The following is a 22,601-nucleotide window of genomic DNA, read 5'->3' as shown; positions in this document are numbered from 1 at the left end:
ACTTGAGGAGTTAGTCTTTCTGCTAATATTTTGTATCCAGATGAGCATTTTATCAGCTATAGTCTCTGGAATGGCTTAATGAACTTCGAACTGGTGATACATTTAGGAAAAAAAAAAAAAGATATATTGTACGCTACATACAGTGAGAGATGAAATTTAGTGGTGGGAATTTACAAGATAATTTAGAGACACAGAACAAAACAAATATAGCTTGTCCGCAATGTCCTAAAACTGGGACTGCTGCTGGTTTTATTTCTGTAATGTCTGTCTATACTTCTGGAGTACGGAGTGCAACTCTGTTGAATAATAGTGTGATTGCCAACGGGGTGGTTCCAATAAAAGACACAGAGTAGTTGGAGCAGTAGAGTATAAAGGCATAAATGAACAATATGTTTTCACAGAGAAGGAAAATTACCCAGAGATCTAAGCTGGATGTGTATTTTTTTAATCTATTTACAAGCAATTTGGAAAAGCAGATGAAAAGTGAGGTGAGAAGTTTACTGAGAATGAAAAACTCTTCTGGGCAGTCAAAACAATAGTTGACTGTGAAGAGTCTCAGAAGTTTTTCGTGATAACGAGGGACTGGATTGTAAAATGACAGATGAAGTCTACTGTGGATAAATGCTCAGTAATGCTTCTGGGGAAAAAAAAACACCCTAATTATACATGCATAATGAGGGGCTCTAAATCAGCCACCACTGCACAGGAAAATGATCACGGCATCGTCACCGCTAATTCTGAGAAAATGACAGGTCAAGTCTAAGCAGGTGTCAAAAAAGCAAGTAAAATGTTAGGAATTACTAGAAGCAGAGAAAGAAAAAAAAAATAAGGAGAAAACAGAAAACATCATGATGTCCTTGCATAAATCTGTGGTGTGTATTTTGCAACTTCTCCATGCCACCACCTTCCCATCCCTGCAGTCCGGCACACATCCCAAAAGCCTGTAGGAGGGCCATAAAAGGCACAGGGCAGAGCCAGAAAGCATCTGCCCTATGGGGCAGCTTCCACGCAAGGAGAGAACAAACGTGCTGGCACTTGTTGGCAGTCAAGAGAGCTGGGAAACAAGAGACAGGTCTGCAGGTTTGCCAGGAACCTGCTGACGCAGCAAATGAGCTGCACCTCCAGCCCCAGATGTCCCGAAGCATCTGGCTCCCTGCAGCTGAGCTGTGGGGTGCACGCTCCATATGCACCTTGCTTCTCATATTTTTGGGCCCCAAGCTTCCTTTAGAGGTCATTGTTAGGGAAGGTTATTTCCTCAGCCAGGCTGGTCCTTTGGTTCTTACATCTTGTACTAGCAGAGTTTATTTCTGTTCCTGGATATGTTGTTCTACTACTTTAATATATGCCCATACTGGAAGAGGAAAATCTATTTGACACTTTAACCATAGTCCTTCTCGAGCAAGTGGTGCTGTGCCTGTTTATTTCATTCAGTACAGCTGACAAAAGGTTATTAAACAGCTTGTGGTTGAAGCTTTCAGCATTTTTCTGGCACAAAAACTGTATGAAATGTTAAGTCCAAACTCAGCAAACCACAGCTAAACTCCGGGGGGGCACAAACCTAGCACCACTTAGGCAGAGGATGAACCTTCCATCCACTTCTGTGGCACCAGGATTTCATCTGTAGGTACGGAAGCTTCCTAAGAAGTTACAACAGTGATCGCAAAGACTGAAGGTAGCCTTTTTCAACAGCACAAATTGATTTAACAGCTTCTTACTATGTGCTCCCAAAAGGCCTTTGTGCAACTACGTTTCGATACCACAACAGCTTAGTGCTGTGCAGCCTCTTCTTTAGTGATTTCTTTACATGTCCACCTTATGCCCAGGAAATAAGAATCCACAGGAATCGAAAAAGCCTCTTCCTCAAGGCTGCCTGCCTGTGCTGAATGGAAGAAAGACCCATCAGTCTCAAGGAGAAGCTACGGAGAGCAAAAGTACCTCCCCAGCAGCCTGACCTTGGCAAGGAGACGGGACTCAAGATTCGCGACAGGCAGCAGCTCCCTTTAATAAATATTTCACGGCGGAGAATGGCAGACTTGGGGAGAAAATGGAGGGCAGGGTTCAGACTGTGACGCAAGGTGATGTGACCGGACCTTGTCTAGCGGGACTGGAGGCCACCTAATTGGCATTCCCCCGCCATGCTTATGAAAAGCATTCTGTAGTCCTGTGGGAATGCAAAAATAATTAAAAGGCCCCTCAGCACGCAGTGTTGCTAATGGGCTATTGCCTGCCATGTGATGTTTTTGTGCTCAATTAGAGCTGAGCAACGCAGACTGCTAAAAATTCACGTCTCCCCCTGAGAGACACCTGGGTGGACCAAGCCTCCTCTTCTGCTGCATGAGGTCCATTGCCCTGCAGCATTTGTGATAAGCAGCTGAAGGTAGAGGTGACAGCTAAGCTTCGTGCAGCAGAGCACACATCTCTCTGTTTACTGTGCAGCAGACTGCGCTCTGGCACTGGCAGCCCCAGAGAGCGAAGCTGGTCGGTACAGCACAGTTGTCCTCGCACACATGGGTACCTCTGCGGTGACCTTGAGCTGCAGAATGACTGTGCATATGGTGTGAAGCAAAGGCCCTGGATGTCTTCCAGGCAAGGGCTTGCTCGCACATTGCACGTCTGCGTGGACTTCTGGCTTCTCCCAGCGCAGTGCAAGGCTTAGCCAGTGCCAGCTGCGGCTGCCTGGCAGCAGAATTCCTCCAATAACCCCCCTTTTCTCTGCACAGAGCCTGTAAGAGACGATGCCGAGAGACCTATCAACACCTTTTGCATTTTCTCAGGAGGGATTTGGCCACCTCAAGGCAATTTCTCTCTGCAATTTCAGATTTGCCTTCTGTCCAGGCACCTCTTTTTATTTATCCGTTCTGCTGTGGAGGCTGCCTTGCCAGGTCTGTGTGCCTAATGCCTTGTATCTGATGCTTTCACAAGCTTTGCTTTGCAAGCCATCAGTGCTTCGTTTGGGCCAGAACAACAACTCGTCTCCAAGGTATGGTCCGTTGAGTATTCATGGGCTAAACTTTAGGTAATTAGCATTGTTAATGTTCTCTGTGTGATATTACAGCTGTGGGCCTCATTAAAATGTTCTCCCGGGAGAAGCCAGGCGAAGAGTCAGGTGTCAGCTTTGCTTCATGTGGAAAAGCCTGCCTGTTATTCTGTGAGAATTATTTGTTTAAACACAGGATTTACACATGATGGTGTATTTAATTCCTGGTGCTTCTGACAGTCTGAGAGGTGTGCTGAGCTGCTGGGCAGCATCTGGCGTGGCTCAGATGGCTAGCCCCTGGCAGCCACATGGCCAGGAGAGTACCTGGCCAGAGGGAGGAACTCAGCAGTGAGGGTTTCCATCTCTTCTGCCAGGAAAGCCTCAGGATGTGGGTGCCTCCCCAAAACATGGGCAGCAGGCAGGAGCCTGCAGGCTGCTGTCCCTGAGTGCCCACTGTCTCATCCTATCAGACCCTGTCAGGTCCTACCCACTGCCTTCCCAGTCCCAGCCTCAGCAGATGCCCTGAGCAGCAGGAGACTAATAAGCACTTTTAAAAGAAACGAGAAAAGACAAAAGGCTGCAGAGATCAATCTGGTCTGAACTGATGGAAGTTCGGATGGTGAGAAGTAGAGGTAGCATTTCTTTCTCTGAGGGAGATTTCCCATTCTTGTTACTAGGGAGGTCCTGACAGGGAGGCAGGAGAAGGTGGCAGCTCTTCCCACCATGGACTAACCTCCCTCAGCATAGATAGCAATATGAACCACTCTTGCAGCAAGTGCCATGCTGTCCTTTGGCATCTTCCTGGGGCAGCACCAGCCCCTGCACCTCAGGCAGGGGATGACATGGTCCTTCCTGTGGCACCACCAGGAGCAGCACTGATCATCCCAGCCTGCCTCTGTCTGATATACAAGGAGTGGGAGAGTTGGGCACATTACCACCCTGGGCAGGCGGTTATGCCCCTGTAAGAGGCTTGGGGGAGTCCATGTACATCAGGTACTGGGCACAACACAGTTGTGAACTGCAGGCAGCTCTGCATTTGCTCTGTGACCTTCCTGAGTCCTTTTCCGCAGGCTTGCCAGCAGCTGGTCGGCCATTTATTTATGAACAAGAGCTGAGCTTCTTCAATGGAAGGTGGTAGCCGTGGACAGATGTCAGCACAACACATGGGCACGTACTAGCTGTTTGTAGGCTCTCAGCACAGGCAGGCAGAGATGCCCACTAACAGAGACAGAGAGGTATGGCAATGTGTGCTGGCTCCAGACCTGGCCTGACAGTAACTGCACAGAATTTAAAAATTTAAAGCATAAATGCTGGTGCTGTTGTTATTTTTTAGGGACTTGTGTTTTTTGTTCGTTTTAGTTTAGTTTTTTAATTTTCCCCCAGTATATCCCCCAGTATTGCTTACTGGGGTGCTTTCAGGGGAGCACAGAGAGCTGTGCTTGTGCCTGGGGAGAAGAGCCACCCTGTGTGTCTAGCTTGAGCATTCAGTCCTAGACAAAACCTTGTGTTTTGAGATGCTCCATGTGACTGTCACCTTGACACCATCTGAAACCAATGCCTTCAGCTTTGAGGTATGTTTCTCCAGCAACCGATTTTGTTGCTCTTTCCCTTGGGGCATTTGGCACGCTGCTCAGATGGGTAATGACCATGTTTGAAATTCTCTCCCTTTCCATTTTAGCTAGTTAAATGTCCTTGCTTCCCGCAGATCTTCTTTCTGCTGGTGGGAGTGGTAGGTAGGTGGCTGAAGAGCAGAGAGATAGAGAAACACAACGGAGGTATCTGGTTCCTGGTGTGAAAAGAAGCTGAGGACCCGGGTGGGAAGATGGTGAGTAGGAGGGAGCCTAACAGGATGGAAAGTGGGAGAGAAGACAGTGCGGGATGAGGATGGGGATGAAAGATTACCTGACTGCAGGGAGAGGATTTGTACAGTGGGATGCTGCTTTGCATCAATTATGCAAATCACCTGGACACATTGTGCAATGTTTTCTTGGTTTTGCTGTTTTGGTAGGGGAAGGCTGGCTGCTCCCCAGGCTGCTGCTGCAGGCACTGTCAGAGAAACCAATGTCCTTCCCAGAGCTCTGCTGACACCATCAGCTGCCAGCACTCAAACTCAGATGCAAATGAACAGAGCCGCCTTGATGCCTCCTGAGTTAAAACAAAACAAAACACACACAAAAAACCCTTAACAGGGAAGGGGAAATTTGGCTTTGTCTGAACACCTGTGGTCCCAAATCTTTCCCCAACACCCTAGACAGTCCAGAGATTCACCCTCTAACACATCATTTTCAGTTGCTGTGGCAGGGCAGAGTAAAAGCGATGATCCCCATCCCTCTGGAAGCAAATGTGGTGACGGGGGTGTTAAAGGCCATCTGTCTGTCTTATCAGTGTTATTTAATAACTTCTGTTGCATTTCCTGCCTGGTTTTAGCCCAACTTCTGAAGGAAAGAAGACGAGTACCATCAAAAAATCATCTACTTCCAGCTAATGCTATCTAAACTCCTTCGTCATTTCAGTGAAGCATGATACAGACCTGTTGAATATCTGACCCATCAAATTTTGTGCTGAGGGAAGTGTTTCGTTCTTATTTCACTAATAAATGTGTTATACATCAGCAAATTACCTGTTATACCAGGCGCTACCTACTCTTTCAGGCGCATTTCACTAGAGCTACATCCAGTCAGGATCCCTGTTGGTCTGGACCTTCTTGGACCTGGGATGAGCCTAGGGCAGAGGAATGACACAATGTAAAGCTCAGGAGGATCCAGTTTTCTCTTGGGCTTGTCCAAATATTCATAGTCCATCCACACCCAAGCCTTCAGTGTTTCCAGAGGTGGCCTGCAATTCAGCAATAGGACTTGTGAAAAGAGGTGCCCTTCCCCAGGAAAAGAGTTGTGCACAGCACTTTGTCCCCTTGCCTGCCCTGAATGGCTCTTAGAAAAATTTGACCCCTCCTGTAGCTGTGGTGTGCAGACAAGTCAAACCGAAAACCTTAGGTCCACATTTTGGCTAGTGCTTTACTTTTTGCCTAGTGAGTTGGAGGTAAATAGAAGAATTCAGAGGCAACAGTGCTTGCTGCAAAGCCTGTGCCATACCCAGGCCTTTGTACATGTAGAGCAGAAGCCATGGACGGAAACTCAGTGTAAGAATGAGAATCAGGTAAGAAAACCAATTCTGAGTCAGAAGAATTCAGAGCAGGTTTTTCTAAGATGGTAGAGGCCAGAACAGTGCCATATCGACTACTAACATCTTTACTAATAACACTAACTTTGGAGAACTGCTGGGCATAGGGTTTTCATCCAATTTAAATTTAGCTCTCCTGTGTTTCCTTGGCTGTGAACTTGTGCAGATGAAAGGAAGAATAATAACTACCTCACAGACAAGCAGTTCCACGTACTGGAGATTAGCAGAGGCACCGAGCTCCTGCCGGGTGCTGACACTCTCGTGGCACTGAGCAGAGCCTGCATTTAAATTATTCTGAGGAGAGCTGGGTCTTCTGCAGGGGCAGAACAGCGAATGCATCAGAGTCCAGGCAGAGGGGTGCTCATAAGTCACAGCTCGCTGAGTGTAGGAGTGTCCACTCGTTATCTGCCCAATGGACTCGTGTGTGTGTCCTTCCCTGATGCTTTGGTGCATGTGTGCATTTCCATGTACCTGTTTCAAGGCTGACATGTTCATCTGATGATACATATTTAAATAATGTAAATAATTGACATGCAATAAGAAAACGAGCTTTATCAAATGAAGTGAGACCAGGCAAGGCCCAGCATCAATTCATATTCATATGCTGTGCATTTCCTCCCTGTTTAATCTGTTTTAAAGGAACCCGTCCCTACTGGGAATTCCACTGCCAGCCCTCACCGGCCTTGTTTTGTGCATAGTATGCCTTCAAAACTAATCCAGCCTTAAAGCCAGAGGCTCACATCAGCTTCATTTTGAGAGTGAGCATTTAATTTCTTCTTGCTCCTGTCCTTTAGTAAAATCCCCAACATTTAAGATAATAAAGGGGAAAGAGCAGGGAGGGAGTACAGAAACAGCAACCTGGCTCTCCATCCATCACAGCTAAAGCCAGCATTTTATTATGGAGCTGGATTTCTCCTTGCCCTCTCTACCGTGCATTGACATTAGGACTCTATGTAAGGCTCCTGAGGCCCATTTCTCCTGGGTTTAAATTCAATCCCCTTGCACTTCTTCTTCCTACCTTTAGAAGTTTCTTCAGTCCTCTGCTTGTTTTATAGTGGTAGCATACAGTTTTGAATGACAGAGCAAGGACTTAAATCAGTAGTGCCTGGTGATCCTGACGGCAAGCACCAGCTGAACAGTACAATCTTCCCTAAATCCAGTTTGCCTTTGATCCAGCCGTGTGTGTACCCTTTTCAGGCTCTGTCCCTCTGAACGTTTGTGGCATTCCTTCTTTGTTTTTGGCCATGTGTGGAGCGGTGCTTTTATTAATTGTGTGCTGCAGCCTGCGAACAAATTAGCATGTGTGCACAAAGGTGCTTTCCTGGCCACCCCATCCGTGCAGCTACGCTTAATTGGTGTGAGTGTGGCAAGGGAGAAGCCGTCAGGCAGGCAGCACGTTTAGCTTCCCTCTTTCTTTCCCTCTCTCTCAGGAATTCAGCAATGTTATTTTTGAATTGGAGTCTCCAGGCATCTTGTTTAATTTATGCTGCAACTTTCTTATTGTCCCCGGAAATGCAATTGGAAAGAAAAAATCCATGCAGAGGATCTTTAGGAGAGGGCGAGGGAAGCTGCCGATGGTGATTATGCAGTGAGACAATCAGCATGAAGAGTGGCTAGTGCTGCTGAATAAACAGGTTATTGGTAAAAAATGGCAGCTTTGATCAATTTGTGTTTTCATTTGCCTCTGTGTGAGGCTGTAACCCTTTAACTTCAAGCCTAGGCATTAAACTCAGGCTACTCCTCCTTGAAAAAGGAGTATGTGGAAAAAACCCTCTCTTCCCCTCCACCTCCCATCTTCAGTCATTTAGGAGTAGCACAGCATCTCCGAGCTTATGCCTAGTGTTTCTTCATCTCCTCCTGAGCCTGAGGCTTTTGTCTTCACCCTGTACTGCTTTCCTGGGCTTTGTCCTGTTTTCATTCACATACAGACCATGAAGAACCTGCATCTCTTCAGTGTTTTTGGAGAGGCTGATGAAGGCACTGCTGGTCATGGAATATGCCCCAAGGAAAATAGCTGGAGCATGACCAGAGCTCTTTGAAACAGTGCGAGGGAGTGGTTTTGTGCACTTTGCCGTGGCTATTTGCAAAGCTGCAATCCAGGGGGAGAGCTTCTGCTGCAGGGCAGGGAATGTCCCTCTGGCGTTTGTCACCAGGATTTGTGTCTCCTGCAGGAGCAAGGTGAGAAAAGTCTGCAGCCATCCTAGCCCCCAGCACATCCCCAGCTGGGAATCCTGCCACAGGAGGTGGCCCTGGCACCCCATCCCTCACGGGGGGCAGCTGGCAGTAGCACAGCACCATCCTCTCCCAGCAACACTGCTTTTAGGGAGTCAGTGGCCCAGCAGCAGTCAGAGGTCTGTAGGGTTGCAGGAGAAAGGAGAAATTAGCATGCGTGTCCCTGTGCCTCTTGGGCCCTCAGCATCCAGGTCTCATAACTCTCCCTTTGTCTGTGCTGTCCTGATGCCTCTATTGTTTCTCATCAGCTCTTATTATGTTGATTTAACGTTTTCTGCCTTCCCGGGGCAGAAATAGCACTCGTCCTTCCCCTGCATCTTCCAGACAACGCTGTGCAGCTGTGGAGAGTCCTCGAGAGTGCATTAGTGGCAGATCTGACCCATAACTATCTCTTACTTATCTGTTCCAGACAAGAGATTGAATTCCCCAGCCCTACAGACCATAATGAAAAGATGAATGGGTGACCAGGGTGGTTACCTGGGTAAAGCAGAGCTGTCACGCTTTCTGCAGAGGCACTGATCTCAGCTCCCCCTCAGTGCTCCCACTCAAGTATGTTGATGACAATTAGGAAAGTTGGGTTTGGGTCGCAGAATGGTGCTGGTTGCGTATTTGGATCATGTATAAATGAGCACGACCTGCACAGGGCACAAAACCCCTGGGAGGTGCAAGACTTGGTTTCTCCATTCTGCCCGCTTTTCCACTGTGTGTGCGAGGTGAGGCATATTGCCCAAACACTCAGTGGAGAGGGAAACTGAGACACGCTATGGTGTGCCCCAAGACATGGTGCAAGAATAACAGGTTTAGTTTATACTGCAGTGATGTAAACATGTGACTGTCCCAAAGTCATAACCTGTAATAGAGGATTCATTGAACACAAATCTTTGGTTCAACTGCAGTGAAGGATTTATCTTGCTGGAAAATAGTGTCCTCAAAGTCACTCAGAATATTGCTGGACTCAACAGCTCAACACCTCCTGTGAAGTTGTTTGAAAGGTAACAAGCAGCTCATTTGAAATGTGGCCTGAGGCTTGCTTGGAAGCTAGCTCCAGGCTGAGAAGTCTGCTTGGCCCACCAGCACCCTGGCCTAGTGCCTGCTGCAGCCTGCCTCTGCCTGAGCTGCCTTGCTTGTAGGGCAGCCCCAGGCTCCCTGCAGATCCAGCACCTCTCTGAAACTTTCATCAGTCCTAGAGAGCCTGCAGCTGAGCCCAAGCTTAGCTTTGTGTCTTGCACCAACTGAAAAGCCGAACACATTTTCCTTGGTTTCACTGCACCTCCTGTTCTTAGCCTTTGCCTCCCATATGCAATGTCACTACTATTCATATTTCTCTTTGGGGCGTGTCAGACAGGCAGTGGCATTTTGTCCTGCTGTTTTTTGAACCCATCAAAGCCTTCAGCAGTTTTTTTACAGAGGTGGTTCCAGCTCCTCTGGTTTGCAGTTTTGTGCACCAACTCCACATCTCCTCTCCCACCTGTCCCAGCTGCAGCAAGTGAATTTGCCCAGGTTTCCATTCCCACCATGGCTGAGTGATGCTCTGTGCACATCACTGTAGAAAAAGCTGGGGCTGAGCCTTGCTTCCTGAGCGAGGCTGTAGAGCTGGGGGAGGCTGCTGCAGTAAGGGGGGTACTGTGCACCCATTCAGGGCAGCTTGCACCAAGAGGGACCATTCTGTGTTGGTATCTGGAAGCTGTTGGGAAACCCAGTGTAGGAGCTGGAAGCTGGCTGTTCCTGAGCTTGCCAGAAACAGGCACCACCGGGAATCTCGTGAGCACAGAAGGCTGGGCAACTGGGGACTCTGGTCTCAGACAAGAGCCACCCTGGTTCCCTGCTTTTCCTCATCCCTCCCCTTTGGGCTTCTGCCTGCTGGAGGAGGCAGGTGTGTCATGATCTTGAGGAACCAGCACAGGCACAGAGCCAGGGGAGATGAAGGGCAAGCAGACAGTGACGGAAGGTGTCATAGGAGTAGGTCAAAGACAGGAGGAGGGCGAGTTTCCAGGGAAGACAACCTTATTCTCAGCAATGAAAAGGTTAATTCCCTTGACAGCCTCTCCTCTTCCATCCCAAAGTCTATCTCAGAAATAATCAAAGTATTTAATTAATATTGTACTAGTTCAAATAAGTACAATCATCTTCCAGGAGTATTTACATGTCGGGCTATAATTAGCAGCCTCCTTGGCACCAGCCCACATGAGTTGACAGGTCATGGTTTCCATTACATACTACATTTTTCCATATCATTGAGTGGCTATGAAATAAGTTAACCAGACTCAGCAGAGACAGGGGATTGATGGAGCTATGGTGGGGACCGGAAGAGTATCAAGTGATTTTTTTTATCAGGAACTTGCTGAGAATCATCAACACCCCAGTTAAATTACTATTTCATAAACTGTATTTTTTTAAAGTATAGTTTTCAAGTAAACTGAGAAGTGGAATACCAAAATTTCTGTATTTCCTAATGCTGATAAACCATTTCTTCCCTGACTGAACTTCTTTCTCCTACTGAGGTGGAGGCTTCCAGTGTGCAGCCTACTGGAACGTGTCTCTTGTTTCAACACAGGCAGATGGATGGAGAGATGGCACTTGAAAACTCAAAAATGTTCTCGAACACTTTTTCCTCCTAGACCTTGCTGTTAGCTGCTCAGACATGACAGGACACATAAGGAAGCACAGAAGCTTCAGGCCAGAAATGAACTTCTGGCTATGGAGAAAAGTTATTGCTTGTGATCAGAGACTTTGGGATGCTGAGACCTTGAGCACTGGTGTCCCCACACTGCACTTGCTGGGATATTTCAGCTTGTTGTGTCCCATGCATTACAGTTGTGTTCCATACATTGCGGCCATGTCCCACACGTTCCAGTCAGACAATGGCTGGGGTATGCTATCGCTGCAGCTCGGAAACAAAGGTAGAAACGAACCCTTACACAACTTAAATACCAACACTCCCCTTGGCCTGACCCCATAAAATAAGGCTTAATTAACTTAAATAAATTACTTAAATTCACTTCAATAAATTAATTTACTTAAATTATGCAACTATAATCAAGACTAGTTTCACAACATTGGGGTTTTTTCCCCTCAGGAAAGACACCACCAGCATTACAGTGAAACCAGCTTAGGATTTTATTTATCTTTTCAATAACCTATTGCCTGGGGGTTTTTTTTGGTAATATTTCTGTGGTTTGTTTTTGTTTCCCCCCTTATTTCAAGGAAGTGTTGCTATAGATAATCTGCATAGATTCAAGGAGTAACAGCTTTTTATGGAAATGCCTCACTGTAAGTTGAAAAGCAGTACAGGTCATTAGAATAAATAAAGTTAAAAATTTCAGTGAGCAAGTGAGATAAATGGACATTTTCCTGTGGAAAGAGATTTTTTTCTGTCAAAAAATGTTAATTAATCTAAACTGAAATTTTCCACAAAAAAAATGACAATACACTTGATACAAAACTCTTGTGAAACAAACTAGCAAACAAACAAATGAACAAAACTGATTAAAAAGCCATTTAACTTGAAATGTTCTATTTTGATAATCTTTAACATCACACTTTAAATGGCTTTCTCTTAATTATGTTAATGTCGAATTGAATTATATAACAAAAAGTAAAAGTACATTGAAATAATTTCTTTGACCTAAGTCTACCACTTGGATCAAAATGAAAGTATTTTTTTTTTCCTAACTTCATTCAGAATTACTAGGCATCTTTCATTTTATTGAATTCTGCAGCAGACAAATGCTGAAACCATGAAAGCCCCACCCTCAAGTGAAAAAAAAATCATTTGCTGCATAGCTCTTGGGAGTGATGACAGCACCTAAAAGATTCCTTGTGCAAGCACGAGATCTTTGCCTTGTCCCTGGAGGCACCCAATTGGCATTTGACAGATTTGTGCTGCTGCAGTAAAAGGTACATGAAATCTGCTGAGAACTGCAAGGTTTGATACAGCAAAAACACGGAGTATAGAAATATAGTAGTAGTATTATTATACTCCAAATGTTATTCATGAATGTCCAAAATAGATACATTAATAAATCTAGAAAAAATATTAATGAACAAATTCTCACCTTTTCCAAAAATGTTAGCATCCTTATTTTGTCCCTCGGATATGCATGTTGCATATTTGCAAGAGCAGTTGGGTGGGCAGAGGGCCAGTGAGGTTGGCACCCACACCGAAGGGAGTCCTCCGGTCTCCCTGGCTGATTTCTGACTTTCTTGCTGGAAATTCAATGCTACATAATGTACAAGAGTCATGCAGAAATTATGGCTCTTGGTTTGCTACCATGTTGACTCCTCATTTAACTGGGTTTCTCCTTGGATGTTCAGCTCTGAAGATGCTGTTTGTGCACTGCTCCTCACTGGCCCGCTCAGAAGACCTAGGCTGCAGTTTGGTGGGAGTGCAGCAGCAGTATGCTTGACAGGGGAGAAGGGAAAGGAAGGATGAAGAATTCAGGGTGCATGCACATTTCAAGCTGGTGCCCTGCCCTGCTGTGAGGAACATTAATGCTGACCCCCACCTACCGGCTCTCTTGCAGCTGCAGCTGGACAAAGATGCTAACAGGGAGAAGTGCCTCCTTTGGCAAGAGAAATGTAATGAAAAACTAGCTGCTGCAACGCATGAGGCAACATAAATTAGATGCTTTTACCGTGAAGTTTTCCTGCTGAACCTCTTGCCTGGGCCTTCCCCCATCCCTCATGTGTGGTTGCCACTGGTGTCTCATGCTGGTGACAGCAGACTGCCCTTCACACCTCAGAGAGCACGGGGCTCTATTAGACACTCACATGTCTCTCTCAAAATTGGCACCATCTGGACCACCACCTGAATTTAATTTCTTCCTGCACAACTTCTCACTTGATTCGCCAGCTTGTGTTTTTGGGTTGGGGTGGGGGGAGGCGGGGTGAAAGGTGGCGAGATCTGGCACAATTGCACACTTGCGTAAGCAGTGCTGCGGACAGAACTTTTCTTTAGGGTTTAATTGATCTCTGCGCCTCTTTGGAAACCTATGTCACTTATTCAAAGGAGCTCTGTAAATCTGTGTCCCTCAGCCTCCAACCAGGAGTAAGCAGTGTGCTGTGATCCCTCTAAAAGAATAAACACATTGACCAGCCTAAGGACAACCTCAGAAACAACAAGCAGCACCATGTTTGCAATGCTTCTACAGGGAAGGGAGAACATGCCAGGACAGGACTTGGAGAGGCCAGCATCTGCTAGGTGTCTGGTGGTTCAGGTAGCACAGGCACCCACCCAGCATCCAATGGATCAGCCCTCACTGACAGCTTGCTCCAGATGCTCAGGTGAAACCAATATTTCTACATCACCTACAGTGCAGTTAAAGCTCTGTTTGCACAAAAGTAACCATGATCACAATCTTGTTTTTAGGAGTTTTCTGTATTCCAGGATATAGACTCCTAAACCACATTTTGATCTCATAAATCTGAAAAATCCAGGCTGTTGGCCTGTTACTGCAGAGTACACTCCTGTACCAGTGCTGCCTCTGCTACCAGCCAGTTGCTGTATGAATGGCACAGGAACATTATGCAAAGGCCACCATTCATATGGGCTGTACTCGGATGGTACCTACACACACCGTCCAGCTGTACTGGATCCAGTTATAACCTGTTTCTCTTTCTGAGATGAGCAATAACAAGTATATTAGAATACAGGGAGTGAAATTATTTGCATACATCAGTAAAACACAAACAGGGCACACCACAGAACATTTAATAATGAAACTTTTTAAATACTGAAGTTTTAGTAATATTAAATATACAACTGCTTAGAGGGAAGCTTGGAAAGGAAAGGCCTGCTGCCTTCACAGAGACCTTGAGGAAAATGGTTGCATACTGCAACCTATAAATTACAAAATTTCTAGTTAAAATCTCTTTGAAATCATGCTGCATCACATTGTATGTCAACCAGACAAGGATTTTAAATGTTTTAGCATACACAGACACAGAGTCTTGTCACTATATGTGCCACACTAGTGAGCTAACCTGAGAGTCACACACCTCTGCCTTTCCTTGTATAAAAGACCGCACAGTTATCATCATTGTGGAAGGTCTGCAAACACACATATTTTCTACATCCCTGTGAGCACGGATTGACAAGGACTAGGAGGTCTAGCTGCTGCGGAGGCAGTGAAGCCGATGGAGAGCCAGGAGCCATGGAGAGCAGCACTATATCCAGGCAGGGTCTAGTCACGGGGAGACTGGGTGACACCTTCACTGGTATTAAAAAGAGGATTTGACATTTTGATTCTACCTAATGGTCAATACATTAAAAAGCAGGAGTGGCCAGTGTTGGCTCCCACTCAAGGAATGAGAAAGCAGGTGCCTTGCTGGGGAGGGCTTCTATAGAGGCTATATGCATACTCTACAGAGATACTGCTCATTCGTATTCTCACTGTAACATGCAGCTGTGGCAAGCTCTCCAGCAAGCCCAGGATAAGGGAAATTCAGGAAGACATGTTGCCTTCACTGCTGAGGAAATTCATCACCATTCTTCATTCACCATCAATTCTGTAAATTTTTCTGCTGCCTAACTTCTTTTTTCTGTGTGGGGGTATCACACTACTGCCTCCTCACCTGCCGTGGTCCGACCAGGGATCTGCTTACACAATTTTTGGTTTTGGGGAACTGGTTGCTCTTTATGTTCTGGCTCTGCTCCTCTCATGTTTCCAGCCAGTGAGGCTGTATCGTCAGCTGTATCACCTGCATCCTCCACATTTGCAAACAAGCCAGCTCCACCATGTGACAGTCGTGTAGCCTGGTGGTCTTCTGGTGGAGTCTCTGTGAAAGCTCTCCTAGTTTAAAGCCAGAATATATATTCTAGAGACCAAGACAAAGAACATATCCATTCATAATTACAGGGAGGAGAAAGGGGTATGCTGGGCCATTCACAGATCACTTACAGGTAAGTGGGGTAGGGCTGCAGGTCTGTACTAATCAAAGCATTTGCCATGTCTTTCTGGGAACCGAGCAGGTTTAGGTCAGCCAGCAGAACCTGTGCCAGGGAAGGGCCATGGGTCTCAGCCTTTCATTTGAAACTTTACTTCATCACAATGTCAAAAGCTCAGCTGCTTGTTCAGCACAACCCTAATTAAAACTGTATTTTATGTCCCTTTAATGAATGGTTTAACAAATGGGAGTAGGCATTGATCACATATCAAACGTCAGTTCATTTTGACTGCTCCAGTAAAACACAATCAGTACTTGCCCGTAGCTTCAAAATAGCTCTTAGCCTGACATACAAATGGATTAAGACACAAACAACAAGTTAACACCAAAGAAACTTAAGGAAAAACACGTTTTTGACAAAGATACTTGGAGAAGAGGACCTTTTCCTCCCAAAGCGTCTATCCTAAGATTGAGTAGAGGATGGAAGCATGGATGAATGGATGGGTGGTTAAATACCGGCACAGGTTGCCCAAAGAGGTGGTAGGTGTCCCATACCTGGACACATTCCAGGCCAGGCTGGACGGGACTCTGAGCAGCCTGATCTAGTTCAAGGTGTCTCTGCTCATTGCAGGGGGTTGGACTAGGTGACATTTGAAGGTCCCTTCCAACCCAAACTATTCTATAATTCTATGGTTCTGAATGATTGAAATCACAAATGTTGCTTGTTCTTAATGGAAGAAACTGTGAGTTGTGGTGTGTTTTTTGTTTTGTTTTGTTTTGTTTTCCCTGGAAATAATCAACCACATATTCCATGAAGTTCAGGGTGCCAGCAATTGCTCTTTGCCTACTAAAAATTGAGTCCTGGAGTGGTGTCAAATCTCAGAGAAATAAAGTACTAGCCAGTGGCAAGAAAATGCCATTTGATTTATTGTATATCTTTAAAGTGAGTGTTAGGCCTTTTCAATGTACATTAAAACCAGCAGCCTTTTAATTATGGATTGGTTGTTTCTAATAGCCTTAAGATACAATTATTATCTGTCCAAATGAAAAACCACCTGGGTGGCAAGGCTGGAATACAGGCTTGTTGGTTTTGCCCAAACAAGGAGACCTTAATGACTTTCATGGAAGTTTTAGCTGCATAAAGACTGTAGGCACCTACCCTGCAGGTGGATACAACCCCATACATCTGCTGTGTCCAGAGCACAGCAAATGACACCAACTACTGTTTTTCAGCAAACAAATAAACAATTATTTAGGTTTGGTTATCTTCACACCCCTTTTCTTTCGTGGAACGGTCTGAGTTAGAACTTGACTTAAAGGAATGTTTCTGGAAACAGTCAAATTAAAATAAATATCGGAGAAAGGTTGAGCAAACCCAGCTATAACAGTTTTGTCCAAATTTTGGGGTTGCAGAGACAATACCAGGTGACCTACATGTCCAAGCAAAACTAAACAAATTTCCTAGAATTTCAACTATCCAATGCCAGTAGCAACTGCTTTGCAAATGAGCTGCAGATCAAGAATTTCTCCAGGAATAACGCTTTGGCAAGTAAATATTTGGCAAGTATATTCAATAGTGAATGAATCTTGGAGATACTGCAATCTACTTGCGGGCAATTTGTTAACACAAGAAGAGATGGAATTTGTCAAAGACATCTTTACCCAGGAATGACAGGCTCATAGGCTAATAGAAATTAATTTTCCATCTTTAATATTGGGCACTACTTCTGCCTGGTATCACAGACCCTAACACTTCTTTGGCGTGTGATGTTGAAAACAGCCAGCTGCAATTTGTGTTTGCTTTTAAATTTACAGTTTAGCCAAGGGGGTAGAGAAATGTTTCGTGTTGGAAGGGAATTCGCTCCTGCTCTGGACCCACACAGAGTCTGCACGGTGCTTTGAAGCTCCCTGTAAAACCTCAAAGCAGCCTGGTTGAGAGATGCAGGCAGTGCATGGCCCCACCTGGCCCTGAAGGAAGATGTGTCACCCCACAGTGACCTCTCAGGATGTGGCTGGGACAGTGACAGGTTGCCTTCAGCGTGTTTGAGGTTAACACCTTGTGTTCTGCCTGCATTTTCAAGTCTCCCATCATCACTGCTGGGTGGTGGTAATTAGCTTCATATGGGTGATGATATCCCCCCCCATGACAAACATAAATTACATCCCTGATGAAAGTGCTATCTTAAAGAAATGATCCTGTATTTCAGGCCATTATCCAAGCACTCTGGAGAGGCAGGAGGTGATGGCCAAGATTTACACACACAGGAGCTCAGCAGCCTCAGGGGAGATGAGATGGTGGGAGGGCAGCAGGTCAGGAAGATCAAAGGACTTTCTGAGTCACCAGCTCATCAACTGGGTCCTTGCCTCCAAGGACAGGGACAGGGAGGGTGGGAAGGGGGCTCACTGGGACCTCTTTCTTAAACTCCTCTCCCATGGGGATCTTCCATTAGCCTACGTGAAGCGACTACTTCTGCCCTGTTGAGAAGAATCCCACTGAACCAGGTCAAACTCTGCTCCCTCCACCATACATCTTGCCAGCAAAGACCCTACCGCAGCAGGTGCTCTTATGGTCTTTCAGGGGAATGAGTAAATTGGGTCATTTCAAGTACATTCCCACACAACTGCTCAGCTGGGATGAGTCACCAGGAGCAGGCTGCTAATGTCAGCAATGTCTCCTGCCTGGCTTCAGGGGTAGTGCAGCACTGAGGGGAGCACATATTATCTCCAAATAAGAACACCTCCAGGATATACTACAGGAAAAAACACTTTTCTCTTATTTTATGGGGAACTTGCGCATAGAAAGCCCTACTTGACTCTGGAAATCTCTGTTTGAACACATATATATGCATTGACCAAGCATGATGGTACAGCCTTGTATAAAGCAGTGCTGGTTTGACTGAAAATGAGTTAATTTTCTTCATGCAGTTAGAAACCTTTCTTTTTCATAGCTAGCATGGTCATTATTCGGACTTAGTTTGAGAACAAGAGATAACACTCAGGGACAGTGTTAATATTTTTAATTGCCCTGGTCCGAGAGCCAAGGACATTCTGAGTGCTCTGCCCACATGTGTGAGGCATCGAGGAAGCGGGGCATAGATGGGGCAGAGCTTGACTGACATCCAGACAGATAAATAAGAGTATCCCATCCCACTAGCATCATGCTTCAGATTTAAGGAGAATCGGGATCTTCCCATCTCTCTTTCTTGCTTCTTTGCTCTTGGAGCCCTGTTTGGGGGAGTTCTGTTCATGAAGTTTAGATCAGCCTTTGCCATTCCGCCATTTTGCAGAGGCCTCTGGGCCTTTTCTGCCTTTTTCCCTCTTTTCTCTCAGCAGGATTGGCTATTCGGGACCAGCTGCTGCTTCCTGGGACTGGCTGCTCAGTGTGGGTAGAGTTCACGAGGAATTGCATTGAGTATCTTTTATTTTATATTTTATTTCTATTTTATATATAGTTACTAGCAGTGCATTAATATTTTGTTATTTTATTAAACTGTGTTTCTTTCAACTCAAGTTTCTCCTTTCCCTTTCAATTTGCTCCCCTATTTGAGGAGAGTGGGGAGGGGGGAAAGTGAGTGGCTATTGTGGTTGAATTGCTAGCTCAGGTTAAACCACGACAAAAGCTTCCTCTAGTATTACTGCAGGATGGTTTTATTGCACGAAGCAAAAAATCCCTGTCGATATTATGCAAGTCCATTCTGTGAAAAAACAATTCCAGTAGTGATCTAGGTGGTTTTAACACATTTTATTGGAACTGTTTTCAAAAAGATCTTCACTCACTGCAGCCAGGTGCATTAGTTTCTGTGAGGACAAATGTACAGGTTTTGAGAATGTCATGCATGTCAATAATAGAATTATTTTTTGATCCTACAGATATTACAGTTTTACATTCTTTGATGATCTGCTCTTCCTGGACTGGGCATAACTGCTGATTCTTCTTGCAGTGCTGGGCACAATCCCTTTCTGGTGGGGAAGCTCCCCTTTTCAGCTACTGTGACAGGATTGAAAATGTGCCCAACGGCAAAGCTGGAGCGGGTTTGGCATGGACTCTGTCTCTCCTTGGCACTCTTGCTAGGGTAAATTTGCAACTGAAATTCCAAATTTGGCAAGAAAAGGAGGAACCATTTTCCTGGCAGCCCTCCATAGGTACTCAGGAGAGTGGACTGCGGGTGGTAGCCACAGAACAGATGGCAGTGTGGGATGAAGGCAGGTAAAGTGGTCAAAGATGTGCAATAAATAGATTTACTAAATATGTTACAACACAACATGTGTGATACATGCATGTACTTTGCCATGAAGAGCACGATGCCAGGGTAATACCTCACACAATGAATGAGTAATTGTGCCGTATGGACGAGCACAGCCCTTCTGTCTTCACATCATTATGTTTTTCCTGAGTGATCTTTTAAGGAAAGAGAAAGGCAGCCAAGTTGATAGCAATCTTTGAGAAAATGGTATGTGAGAAGAGCCTCAGCCATTACAGTCTGAGGTGAGGATAAGGCTTAAAAGAGACATGATAGTCAACAAATATCTACACTGTGTCACAGTGGAGAGTGAAGGTTGATGCAAAGTGCAATAAACTCAAGACAACGCAAAAAATCCATCAAGGGAAATACTTAGGGGAAAAAATCTAGAGTGCTGAACACCTTTGCTGTTTGTGGCCTACAGATGGCTCTCACTGTTTTTAAACTTACTCAGAGATGGCTTTTTATGTTTTATATCAGGCTTTTTTTTTTTTCTTTTTTCTTGCAGTAAGAATGCTTCAAGTATGGAAAAATGTGTTCTTGAGGGCATCTGCTAAGGTCCCAACCCTGGATATTTCAGAGTCATTCTAGAAAAAGCAATTTTGGTGAATATTCAGTAGGGAAAATCCTGCTGATTACAGGGAGCAAAGCAAGATGAGCTGCCAAGTCTTTTATTATCTACAACTCCATGACTATTGGTAGTGAAGGCAGTTCTTGCACAAAAGCCTTTACTGTCTTTATTTATGCCAGGGCTGCTTCCAGGAAGGAGGAATCCATCATGTCAGAGACGAATGCAAACACAGAGCTTTCTCTCTTGCCCTCTGTCTCTCCTTTTGGACTGTCCTTTCATCTGACACAGAGACTGTGGTGCTCTGCATACATTCTGAACTCGATTTGCTTAAGACTCCTCAGAAACAAAGAGACACTGAGGGCAGGGTCACCTCAATATAATAACTTGACTGTTTTCTGGGAACTGATTGCTTGGTTAGAAGAGAAATTCTGGGACGGAAGGCCAAGTCACCCAAGAGTGGGCTGCAGCCATGCCCCAATGGCCAGGCAAAGAGCCAAGAGAAGGATGCTGATCCGGCCTCCCTTTACCTGGAGCCAGGGCACACCATTCCTGTGAGTCATGAGACCTCAAAGCCCGGCAGATGAGTTGAGAGGTCACTCCCAAACCAGTGTTAGTGATGGAAGACTGCCACCATATTAATTGTGTCAAGAACACCCAGGGTGAGAAAGAGAAAACTCCCATAACCGATTTCATTTCCTATTTGGTTCAATAGCCCTAGCACAGCTCATGCCATCGCTTCCACCGGCAGAAGCCTATGGTTTGCTGTGCAGTTTTCCACAAGGCTCTGACAACTCTCTAATTAAAGGATGGCAGAAGGCAGCTAAGCTCTGCCCAGCTTTGGCTGTGAGGGCTGTTTTGCAAAGGGGGAGGCAGGGTGCAGCAGAGGAGTTCGGCATCACAGCAGAGGGCCTCTGTGCCCGGAGGCAGGTTGTCACAGGAGGACAGACATTTTGGGTAGGGTGGATCAGATGCTGCAGGGGAAGGGACATGGAAGGTGAGGAGTTTGGACAGAGTAGGGCTTGCAGATGGCCCGTGGCAGTGGATCCAACACAATGAGCACAGAATGATGGGGTTTTTCCCATGTGTTGGATGGTTGTGTATATGAGCAGGACTGGCTGAAGGTTCTTCCTGGTGCTGGCAAGACAAGATTTTTCTGGACTGCAGAAAGCGCTAGCTAGCTTGAATTGGACAGACCATGCCCAAAATCTGTCTGTGGCCCAGCATGGAGAATCTAACATCTGGTACCAGCTATCAACTGAGAGGAAAACTTGAGGCCTTCCCTGCTGCTGTTTCTATAAACAAATATGCAGCTGCACTGACAGAAACACTTATAGAAAATGGTGTCAGAGACTTCTGCTGTCCCAGAGGTGACAGAACAGCCAAGAAGTCCTAAACACAGTGTGAAGGCAAATGCAGCAAACTTGCTTTCGCCAAGGTGCTGCCGCCACCTGAGCTCAGGATAGGCAAGTCCTGCCCACGTGCCAAATTGCGCTGTGGGGCTGAGATTCAGAGGGTTGAGTCCAAACCCACATATGCATCCTGCCCCTCCTCCCCCTCCTCCCACCCCATTTTTGTAATTGCGGAGCAGATATAGAGCTCAGTAGCCTTGCATGTGGCAGCACTTGAGGAGTATTTCTTTCAGGGAAAAGACTGATTCTTCAGTCAGCTTAAGCAAGGAAATGTCAGTTTGACAATGCCTTCATGAGCTGTACAGATCAGCCTCTATAAGAGGGAGTCAGAGAAAACAAGAGTGAAGAGTGACAAAGGGGAAAGGGAGCTGAGATCCACAGGTGCTGAAGCAAGGGGATGCAGGGGAGATCCAGGGCAACAGCGATGCAGTGTGCTGGCAACATGACACAGAGAGAAGCACTGATGCTCTCATGAGCAGAGCTGCAGGATGGCTTGAAGGTAAATAAATAGAGCAATTAAGCCTGTCCTGCAGGCTGAAGGACTGCACATGGCAACTCTCAGTCCGATTCCCAAGATATTAAAGATAGACTCCCATGTGTGCTAAGCAGGGGGTCTGGTTGATGAAGGTATCCATTTCCCTGGCCAACACTGCTTCAAAAAGCAGCAACGGCTGCAAGTCCTGCAATGACAAATGGCACACAGAAAACAGAGATGCTTTGAAGGATGAAAATGTGTGACACCCTTTAGCCCAGTGGTCCAGAGGTGCTGCAGCTGGGCACAGTGGGGGCTTGCAAGCAGGTCTGGGAAGTGGCACAGCCCCTGGAACAGGGTCACTGGTTGTCGCTCCTCGTAGCTCTACAGCTTCACTTGCACAGGTGTGCATGGGCTGATATCGCTGATGGGCTGATGAGAGCCTGGGCTGCAAAAACCTCTCAGCTCTGGGACTTTTCAAACCTGAGAGCTGTGGTCAACCAACTGGTCTTGCTCTCCTGCGAGGCAGCTCACCCAGCTTGCTGATGGGCTCCTGCCCAGCTTGTTTAGGGGGATCAGAGCCTTTCACAGGATGCTGTTGCCAGTGGAAGGGATAAGGATCACAGAGGAGAGC

Source organism: Columba livia, chromosome 5, assembly GCF_036013475.1.
Source record: "Columba livia isolate bColLiv1 breed racing homer chromosome 5, bColLiv1.pat.W.v2, whole genome shotgun sequence".
In the NCBI taxonomy this organism is placed as follows: domain Eukaryota; kingdom Metazoa; phylum Chordata; class Aves; order Columbiformes; family Columbidae; genus Columba; species Columba livia.
The sequence above is the reverse complement of the archived record's forward strand: the minus strand, read 5'-3'. Positions refer to the sequence as shown.